The sequence below is a fragment of the Falco peregrinus genome, chromosome 9 (assembly GCF_023634155.1).
Source record: "Falco peregrinus isolate bFalPer1 chromosome 9, bFalPer1.pri, whole genome shotgun sequence".
NCBI lineage: Eukaryota > Metazoa > Chordata > Aves > Falconiformes > Falconidae > Falco > Falco peregrinus.
In genome coordinates this window covers 18,903,144-18,913,565 of record NC_073729.1, presented here as the reverse complement: position 1 = coordinate 18,913,565, position 10,422 = coordinate 18,903,144, and the positions used below count along the sequence as shown (strand labels likewise).

Genomic DNA, 10,422 nt, shown 5'->3' with positions numbered 1-10,422 from the left:
TATTCACTCAGGTTTTCGTCCCTACAGCCATATAGGCTATAAATACCTTCTTTAAAAAACAGCAAACCGAAATTCTTTCAGCTCTGAAAGTTCAGACTTAGAAGACACCTCCCCACTGAACTAACGTATCTTGAGTTTCATGATAAATCATGGTTTTACTGTATCATATCAAGTAGACCTTGTGGGCAAAGGTAGTCCAGAAATTTTTAATCTTAAGAGCAGATAAACTTGATAGAAGAAAGATTGTCTTCTACAATGAGACATTCAAGTAACAGCTATTTGTATTTTCAATAGATTCTGTTGTTTCTATAAATAACATCAGCTTGTGGATGAGATACTCCAAAGGTAGAACACTTATCTTCTCAGAAATGTATGACAGCAAATCAAGGGCTACAAATAACTCTTTGTATGGCTGTAGGCGATCTACTTTATCCAGTACATGACTGATTTATTCACATTTTTCTAAAGAGCAGGTAGAGTATTGCCAAGAGAATTTACATCACTATTTTACTCCAAGGTAAGTGTGTCAAGATCATCTAACTAGAAGTTACCTTAAATCATTAAAATATGTGTGTCTTCAGAGTAGAAAGTAAAAGTTACTGTTATAAATTGCCAAAGTGAAAGGAAACACACGTTGCTCCGTATGGGCCAAGAGTGTGTCATATCCTCCCTGCGCACAAACTGGTATGAGGCAAAGGAAGTGGGCTGCATTGGCCAGAGTTTGTGATTGTCTTGGAAATAGCGTCTTGCAACAGAAATACCAATGGTAATAACTGTTCTTCAACAGTTTTTCTAGTTAGGAAGATGTAAAGTGTTCTGCATCAAGAGTATGCTTTTTTCTGCTGGCCAAAGCTGTCCAGTGAGATGCAGAAGGTAAAGGGCAGGGATCTACTCCTGTCCCCAAAGTAGAATCCTCAGCTACATTTGGATTGTTTGGGCAGAGCCTTCTCCAACTTCAGCAGTGAGCCATGCTCAGTTGCAGACGTTGTATCTTTGTTTTTTGAAGGTATGATTTTTCCCCCCCCCCGTATATTTGCAAGGTAAAATTCTTAAAATTCTCAACGTATGTTTTGGTTAATGCCACATCCTTTCATTTGACCTTTACTAATGCAGTCTTTTATCTTTTCAAAATATGCTCCCTAAAAGATTGTTTTTCTAGCCTGTGTCTTTGGTTATTTTACCTCCTTCCTTTATCCAAGAAATGTGTGTCTTCACATTCAAGCCTCTCTCATCACTTTAATCTGTTTCCTTTTCCCCCTATCAAATGGTTGATTTATGCTTCTGATCAGCATCTCTTTCAAATCAAGCACACTGTTGCTTTTTTTTTTTCTTCCCCCCCCCTCCCCCCCGTTGAGCAGCTCCCTATAAACATCGTTACAACTTCAATCCCTCTAAATGCTTTTGTAAAACTTTTATGAGGCCTTGATGCCTCTGAATCCTGACCAGAATTGGAAGCTCGGGTGGTTTTCTCTCAGATGTTGCCCTGCTTTTTGCCACCCCAGTGTTATCCCTTTTCTTAGATTAAAAAGTTGTGTTTGTACAGCACCTTTTGTAATCAGGTTTGGCAGCTCAGTTGTGCAGCTATGCAGTTCAGGCGTATCAGAGTTACTATGTGCTTCTGGACTGTTGTTTCTGGGATACTCAGCCTTGTTGAAGTGGCCTGATGCTTTTACCTGCTCAGTTTCTTTAACAAGTAATAGCATAAAATAGCTCTGGGTGTGTGAAGCATTGTGTTTGAATACAATACTTAAACGAGTGCTCTTAAGTAAGAATAAGAGTATTATGCAGACTGATATTTTTTTGGACTGATGTTCTAGATCTGTAAGTTGTCCCTGTGTAGCATTAGGAGGTTCATCTCGGAACCCTGCTGCTTTCAGACTGTTCAAGAAGCTGCCTCCTATGTACTACAAAATTTTCCAAGTTTTGCTAATCTTCACAGTTGCTGCTTTTTAATTTGATGTTAGCTGTAGAATAATAAGCTTTCATTAACATTCTCAAAATTACTTTGCTGGAAACATGTTAAACAATGTGTCACTTCAAAGCAACCCCTTCTCTCGTATTCCCTTTAACAAAGAAAACTGCCACCATCATTTAAATGTTATTTCTTCTAAAGAGAAGAAAATCTGTCCAGTGCAGGAGGAAGCAGATATTCCCCCTCACACATTTTCCAAGGGGAAATACCTTCTTTTCATAGGAATAACTTGTAGGGGAAAATACTCATTCATATGAACGTTATGAGCTTCCATAAACCAGCACAGCTGCCGTTGCTTCTGTGGTCATAATTTATTAAGTCCACTGAATATTTGACATCTAGCTTTTAAATGTGAATGCTATCTTGCAAGTGATTTCTGAGACTTCAGTCTCCTGTAACATTACCTTCCAGTTCTGCATTTCACATCAGTGATGCTTTCCTGTTAAATGATACAGGATCCAAGGTGAAAAACACTTGTCATCAGTTGTCACAGATGTCACCTATAAAATTCAAGCAGCATTTTGAAGTTTTCTTTTGGAGACCTTTCCCTCCATTTTTGCTTCAAAGTTAGTTGTTGCATCTTTGGTGAAATAGTATTTTCTTGGAACTATAAACTAGGGAACTAATGAATGCAGTATTGGGACTTTGCGGGTATTCTAAGAATCTTTAAATTCTTAGAGAGTTTAGAACCAGAGGCACCTTTTTTTTTTTTTTTTTTTTTTTTTTTAAAGAAGAAAATCTGTTTTAAAAAGCAGTAACATTTTGGAGACAAAAAATATGCAACCACTTGTTTCAAGGTAATACAAGGGAAATAGAAAATCCTGAAACTGATCATTAACCTTGATCAAAATGATTGTTGGCCATTATAACTGGGGATGGTGGGCTTCCAAAAGCAAATGACATCTGCTTTACCTCATGTATGCATGAATAGGGAATGAATAAGAATAGGGAGGGAAGAAAAAAAAAATAATAATGAAAGCTGCTTGAAATCACTGGGGACACAATACTTGGGATGAACTGACCCCTTTTTTCTGTCTGAAAAGCTTTTAATGAAAGAGGAAAAGGACCTGATGATCTTTTACTGCAAAGGTTAATAACATAAAATACTGATGAGCATTTTATGTAAGAAGCAAACCTGCAGATCTCATTACCTGGGCCTCCTGATTGTGCATTCATATTCAACAAGAGAAGTGGAAAATACATTTGACACATTTTAAGGGTTATAGTGGACAGCGTTCACATTTCTGATTCTATTCCCAGTGCACTTTTCTTGTTGATAGAAATGTAAAAGACCACTGAGGTCACCCAGGCTGTCTTCCAGGCCAGGCAAGCTTGTTCACTCACCAGACACTGATGGCTGGGAAACCGTGTCTGACTGCAATGAACATCAAGATAAGGGCAACATTTGGGTCCCAGTTCATCAACTAGCAATTGCTGTAATCATCATCTGTTTGGCTTGCATCAGTTTTAGGTAAAGATCTTGATTGCTGTTGCAAATCTTCAGCTAGAAAATCTGGGGAGAGGTGCAGAGTCATTGACTGTATTAAGTGTGACAGCATGGCTGAGTCTTCATCGCATCGTGGGTAGGGACCAGTTTGCCAAGTGTTGTATAGTGAAAACCACTCCAATTACATACTGCTCTTTAACTGGGAGAAAGAAGACAAGAATCGTAATGTAGTGACAGCAAGCAATGAAAATTGCAAGCTTTGACACAAATTAAATTTGCAAAGGCGGAAGCCATGCCCAACACCATGACAAGCTAATATGGGGAAGAATGAGATTAACGGGTTGAAATATCTCTTTCCTGTTTAAGGTTAACCTCAGGCAAGAGTGAGTTTGTTGGTGTAATGTCTTATTGAATTTTAATATGGAAATGTCTCCTGGCATGTATTCCAAACACCCTACAAATAGTGATATTGATCTGACCTTCAATTAATATGAGAGGCCCTCTGCAAAAATCAGATCTGGGTTTGAATAGCAAATAGCTTTAATATTCTGAGGAGAGCAGATCATTTACACATCTCAGTTTGAGACTATAAATCACCAGGATTATGTTTTTTTTTTTATTATCATCTTAATGCGGGCTTGCTTTCCCTGGAGCAAAAGACCAAAAGCATGGTGTATCATTAAAAAAAATCACGGAGAAGATGTCAGTAAGGTACAGACAACGAATAATGTGTTTGTACAAAAGGGAGTTATTTGAAATCTGTTCCTGCTCTCTGTTGCCACATTTTTGAGGCATGGGCTGTCTTTTTGCCAGTGGGCTAGAATGAACACTCCCCATCTTCAGCCTTTGCACAGTCTGTGGGTATCTTTCCCTTTTCAGTTGGCACAGACCACTCTTTCTAATGGCCAGCATGTACCTCCCTTTCTCCTTGATGCAGTATCCCACATCCCATCCTACAATAAGGGATCATGAGGCATTAGCAATCACAACTCATTGCTACCAAGACGACATAGGAAGCTGAGTGGTCTTGATATACAGCAATATGGTTTTTAATTTGTATTTTTGCTTGCTTGTGACAGTAGTGAAAAGTTTAACAAGGATGCCTGCATACCTTCCTGTCTTACCTGTTCTTAAAGTCTTTATATCACCTTTATATCACCAAAGTCTCAATTCTCATGCAGCTTTGTAAGTATAGTAACAGCTGGGAGTAGTTCTGTAGCCGTTCATCTGTATTTGAGGGAATACCTTAAGTCAAGTGGGCATCAGACCACTTTTTTTAAAGATAATTTTTTTTTAATAGCATTCTTCTTCCATCTAGGCTGTTAGCAAATAACCTTTCTTAGCCACAAAGTAATACATAGTTTCACTGATGCTGATGCTGATATTGAGCAGTTTTCTATAGAACTGTCATTGAGCTGGGTGTGAATTTTGGAGGTTTACTCTCTTAATTGATTTTTCATTCGCCCAGAGAAATGGGGCGAATTCAGAACTTCAAAGCCTGTAATTAAACCAGATAAGGATTTCAGCTAGTCATAGCCTCCACTGCTCTGTGAAATACTGAAGCTGAAAGATCAACTTGACCAACTGGACCCCGTGATTTGACAATACGACTCATAGAGCTGGCAGCGACCATCCTTCCCTGGCAGTTTGACCTTGGAAGCATCACTTCTATTTAATTAAACAAAACAAAACAAAACAACAACAACTACAACAAATGAAGATGGGCTCTAGTCTGCCTAAACTTGCCTGGTTGGTGCCACTCAAGTTCCAGACAACAATCCTGTCTGCCAGCTTTCTGCTGTTGCTTAGTCTTACTTGTGTTATTGGATGAATTGACCTATTCCTCTGCTCAAAGGTGGAGAAGCTGGATGAACTGAGTAGAGCTTTGCTACACTTCAAGGTGAAAAAGCATTAAATAAGTGCTGAGGTCTGGACTTAATTTTTTTTTTGTTTGTAAGATTTTTTTTGTACAACAAAACTTCACAAATCCTCTTCTGATTTCTTATATAGACTTATACATAGCAGTCTGAAGGGGATGTATGGAGTTTGTCTTGAGGAAAATATCACTACTCTAGGCCTTTCCTACTGCCATTCCAGTTGCTGAATATTTTGCTGTTGTCCTTGGTATGTATGAGAAGATGTGATTTTCTGAATACGTGTGATTGTCTGAATATGTGCAATTCCCTGTATAGCTAACCACTGTGAGGCCTTGTGAGGAAGGTTTCCTTATGGTAGCTCTTTCACTCTGGTAGCCTTATAAAGAGCATTTTGCATTGCAGGTTGCACACTAAATCAGTAGCTTGGCTCTCACACAGAGTTGCTGAATTAACATGATGTGACCCAGAGATGCAAAGGGATTTCTTTCATTAACAGTGCCGGGATGCTCAGGAGAACACAAGATGCGTTTCCTAGACAACAGCCAATGTTACTGAGTAACTGGAAGAAAGTACAAAGGCTGAAAAGGGAGTTTATGAAGAGTAGGGATCAATTTGGGAAAAAAATCTGAATAGCACAGTTAAAGTTCTTTTACAAAATGTAAAACATCAAACAGAGAGACCTGCTTAGAGAGTCTGTGAAACAGCTGTGATAGTCTCAGAAATAAAAAGCCCCAACAAAAAATAGCAAAAATGCACTTTAAAACACAAGTATATCACCTCCTTAAGTCTGTACATGCTTCACCCTTGGAGCCACAATCCTTGTCTGACTTTTTCCCCAAAATTAAACAATCCAGAATGATACTCCTGGTGGAATACACAGATGGCAGATTGCACACGATTTCATTCAGCTGCAGTTTTACTTCAAATTCCATGCAGGATAAATAAACGTCAGCTGAAGTACAATCTCTCCACTGTTCTGCATGCTCACAGTAGGAAGACTGATGTAGACTTTTGGTTAATATTTAAGTGGCATTCCTGACAGTGAAATACTGTGCATCAGCTTGAGAAACCAGCTTGCGTCTAGCCCTCTGGTTCTTCTCTGAAAAGTGGGTTAGAAGCTTGGATGCATCATCTGTCTGCTTCAGTAGCTAAAAAAGTATGACTTAAATTTCCCTCATCTGACCATTTTTAAATGATTAAAAAGATTATTTTTCTGTGCTTACAACTATAGCTACTTGGAGTAACCATTGCTCTAGAGAATTATTTTGGGATCCTAAAGATATATGTTTGTCAGGTTGCATTTTCACAGACATCCAAGCTGATCTGCTGGCTTGCTGCCATGAGAAACGCATGGTCTTGTTCTCCTCCCTCATCTCTTGTTCTCTTGTCCTCCCTTTCCTTTTGCCTAGTCTGTGGTGATTTTTTTCATTATCTGATTCACTAACCTGACAAAAAAAAAAAAAGGCATCTTGTTTTGTTTTGACTAGTTAGCTTTCAGAATGGTCATTGAGTTGAATTGTGTTTTGGATAGTCCTGGCAACCATCAAGGCTGACACAAAGCTAAGCGATGCGGTGGGAGATGAAGGGGGATTTGGCTGCCCCTCTCATTGGCAGGATGCTATTGCATTGCCCTCCTGTTCCATGGAACTGCAGCATCAGGGCATTGGTGAGGCCGCATCTGGAGTGCTGCATCCAGTTCTGGGCTCCCTGGTTCAAGAGAGACAGGGAACTACTGGAGAGGGACAAATTACTTTCTCTCTTTTACAAATGCAGGGTAATTCGTTCACTTGCCCAAGCTCTCAGAAAAAAACCCTGGCAAATCTGAAAACAAACATTGGAACAACTGATGAGTTCAGTGTTTTAACCATGAAACTGTTTCTCTGTATCTCTCTCTTTTTTCCACACCAGCATCTGGTAGAGAATTGTTAAGCCACTACTGTTGCTGCAAAACTTTATCTAACCAGTTACGCTTTCCGTTCTGTTTATTAAAAAAAGGAGAATTATTGGAGAAATAGTAGTAAACAACTCTGACTTTATTGCTTGCTTTTAATTAATATCTTTTTCTCTCTCAAAAGTATTTACTAGGCATATATCACTCTGAGGCTCACATTGGGCAAAAATGTTGGTAAAACTTGTTGGAATAGGAGGTTACATAAACGTAGAGCTCTGGGATGCTGCAGGTTTCTGAGCTGCTTGCTTGATAGGTTTTACTCTCCGCTACCTGCCAGCGGATGTCACACTGACACAAAAATGGCGTAACTAATGAGCCAAGTTTCTACTCTTTCCATTACAAAAAAAAGTTCTGCTACTAAATCTTGACAGTCTCCTCAAAGAGAGATTTGACTTCAGCAGGACTGTAGCCTGAGAAAAGACAACAACATTCAACTGGACTATATATTTAATAAGGATTTGTTTTCTGTTTTATGAAACCAGACTTAAAACTTCCTAACAGATGCAAGCAATTTTATTGTGAAGAATTATCACATTTCTCTGTGAGAAAAGCTTTCTTCCGTGTTTCATCAGTGAACTTGCATCTGTGCAATGGAATTCTTTTACAAATAGAGCTGAATACATACAGTTCAACCGCAGTAACATTTTAATCATTATTTCATTACAAAAGCAATGCAGTTGCAGCATCATCTTCTGTTTTTTTCCATTGTGATTTTATGTATTCTATCTTAGCAAAACATCATGACACAGGTATTGGCAGCCAATAAGGTACTGCTGCTGTTAGGCTTCTGTGCCCTGAAAAAAGTAGTGTCAAGATTATTGCATGAGTTTGTATTTAAATTGCAGTGCATTTAAAAATGAGCACTAGATCAAATGGTACTCCACTCAGAAACTGACGTGTACAAAAGTAGCTTTTAAAGACAGTTCTGGTTACTAGAGAGATTATTGCTGTTCCCTGAGGCACAGGAGCTTTAACAAAAATGTGCAGGAGCTCATTGTCAGAATCCTGGTGTCCTGGGTTAGTTCCAGAAATCCAGAGCCATTTTTTCTTTTTATATGTCATTGCTGCACTCTCAGGGATTAAAAAAAACCCCAAATAACTACAAAACTTCTACAGAATTAGTGGCTAAATGTTTTCTGTTGACTTCACTGTCCAAGACGTTTACTTTGAAACTGATTCTTGGGAGCTAAAATTGGATTGTCATCATATTTAAAGCTCTTGGATGTGTCTTGCTCAGTAGAACTGAAATAACTAAATGGCTGGCAGCAGCCTTTCTCTCCTATGGCAGTATCCTGTTAAAGTCTATTCAACTGTGGACCATCTATCAGTCATAATGTCATCGTGGTTCTATTAATTACTATGTTCAGTCAGACTAAATTTTTTAGCTAGCAGTATTTTAGATTATTTAAAATATTTAGAAATAGTTTTACAAAGGTTGAATGTGTTTTAAAAAAGTCTTACAACTGAATCTTATTTGACATTGAAAGTGCTGTCTCTTGCTTTGTATCTGTGTCTGGGCATCACCCACAGAGAAAACCAGACTGAAAAGAGAGTCATAGTTCAGAGAAGATGTAACTTGTTTATGCCCAACCCCCAAAGTCACAGGTTGCTTTTGAAATGCTGTGAAGTGTTTCAGGTTGTACTGTTAGCATGGGTGCATCTTTTCTCTTACTGTATTCCTCACCTGTTAAAAAAGGGCCCTTTACCTTTCTACATTCTTTATGTTTATACGTTTATACTTTGGCTTTGACTTTCTCTGCTGCAAGACTTTGGCTTTGACTTTCTCTGCTGCAAGACTTTGGCTTTGACTTTCTCCTTTCAGGAGAGTATTATAGAGGCAAATGTGGTGCCTGCTTTCTGATCTTCAATCTTGCCAAAGATGGACCAGATCAGACGCAATTTCTGTCTAATGACTGTATATCAGTATAATCATTTAAATTGTGGGTGCCACATTGGTAAGAAAAAGATCCCAGATACAAAATCCAGTGGGCTGTATGTAGAAGATGCATACAGTTCGGATACGTTGCAACTCAGTTTGCTGTGCAAAACTTGCAAAGTGAGCTCTTGCTCAGTCTGATTTGACTAGAGCTGTTGCATGTGGCAAGGATCCTTGCATGATGGAACAGAAGGCTGGATCCGGTCCGTTTGAGCTGAGGGATGCTACACGTCCACACACATCCTTATGTTACTACTGTGTGAAACCATGCTATAACATTTATCGGCCACCTGTTAGCAGTGTTTATTGACTGTGAAAAGGGATGGCCTCGGATGCAAACCTGAAGGGAACCTTCTCAGTTAGGCAAGAGGGTAGACCAAGAAATATCTTTGCATCCCATGCTGTTTGCTGTCACCATTCAGTGTTTCTTTCTGGCCAGAATGATGTCCTTTCCCTTTCCAGGGAGGGACCTCTTCCATGCACTGCAATGGCAGAGCCCTTAGTGGAAAGGAGTACAGATTGTGTTCCCAGAGCCTCCTGCTTTGGCAACGGAGGTACAGCTTCAAAATGCGGAGTACTGTAATACTAAGATTCCTGATGTTTAGCAGGAGAAAGGATGCTAATTTGTATAGTGGTGCATGGCTGAACTGTGCTGTTTTGTGAGGAGCGTGTCTGATCTACCGACATATCTTTGTTAGAAGACATTAGGAAAAAATGTATTATCAGCTGTTACAGCAATGACAGCTGAGGTGAAAAAGCCTCTTCGATCTTGGGTAATTAGGTGGGGGCTTGTCTAGCAGTACAGCCACACAAAGAGGGGGATTTGGGAAGCTGACTTTGTAGGAGGGAGCAAGGAGGACTGTCAGCAACCTGAGTTCAATATGAGTTTAGATGAAACATTTCAAGTCACGCTGGCAGTGACGATGAAAGTGACATTTCTTAGTGCTGGAAATGGCATTGTAACATAAATGACTTCTTCATTTCTATTTGCTTTCTGTGCAGGATTTTAAAGGGACTTGCATATACTTACATTGGTGATCCTGGAGGCAGAAGTTTTGTATTTAGATCAAAATCTGTTCAGACCAGGTACAGGCGGTTAAACAGCTGTGCGTTAGTTGGGGAGGGAGGGAGGGAGAGATTGATCTAATTGGGCCCTATATTTTTGTTAGGCGTATGTGGTAATATTCCACTCTAAATGTAAGTGGGTAGGAGTTCGAATTTATATCAAAAGGGGATACA

The 10,422-nt window shown here is 39.3% G+C and overlaps 1 long non-coding RNA gene across 2 annotated transcripts in view; it reads left to right on the top strand.

Annotated features, from left to right (window-relative positions):
* The first annotated feature begins 1,489 nt into the window (after positions 1 to 1,489).
* LOC114012954 (uncharacterized) overlaps positions 1,490 to 10,422 on the top strand; it is a 33,604-nt gene continuing 24,671 nt past the window's right edge. For both annotated transcript variants that reach the window (XR_008748844.1, XR_008748843.1), the window contains exons 1-2: positions 1,490 to 5,319; positions 5,430 to 5,543. This is a non-coding gene — a long non-coding RNA (uncharacterized LOC114012954). The remainder of the gene's footprint in view (positions 5,320 to 5,429; positions 5,544 to 10,422) is intronic.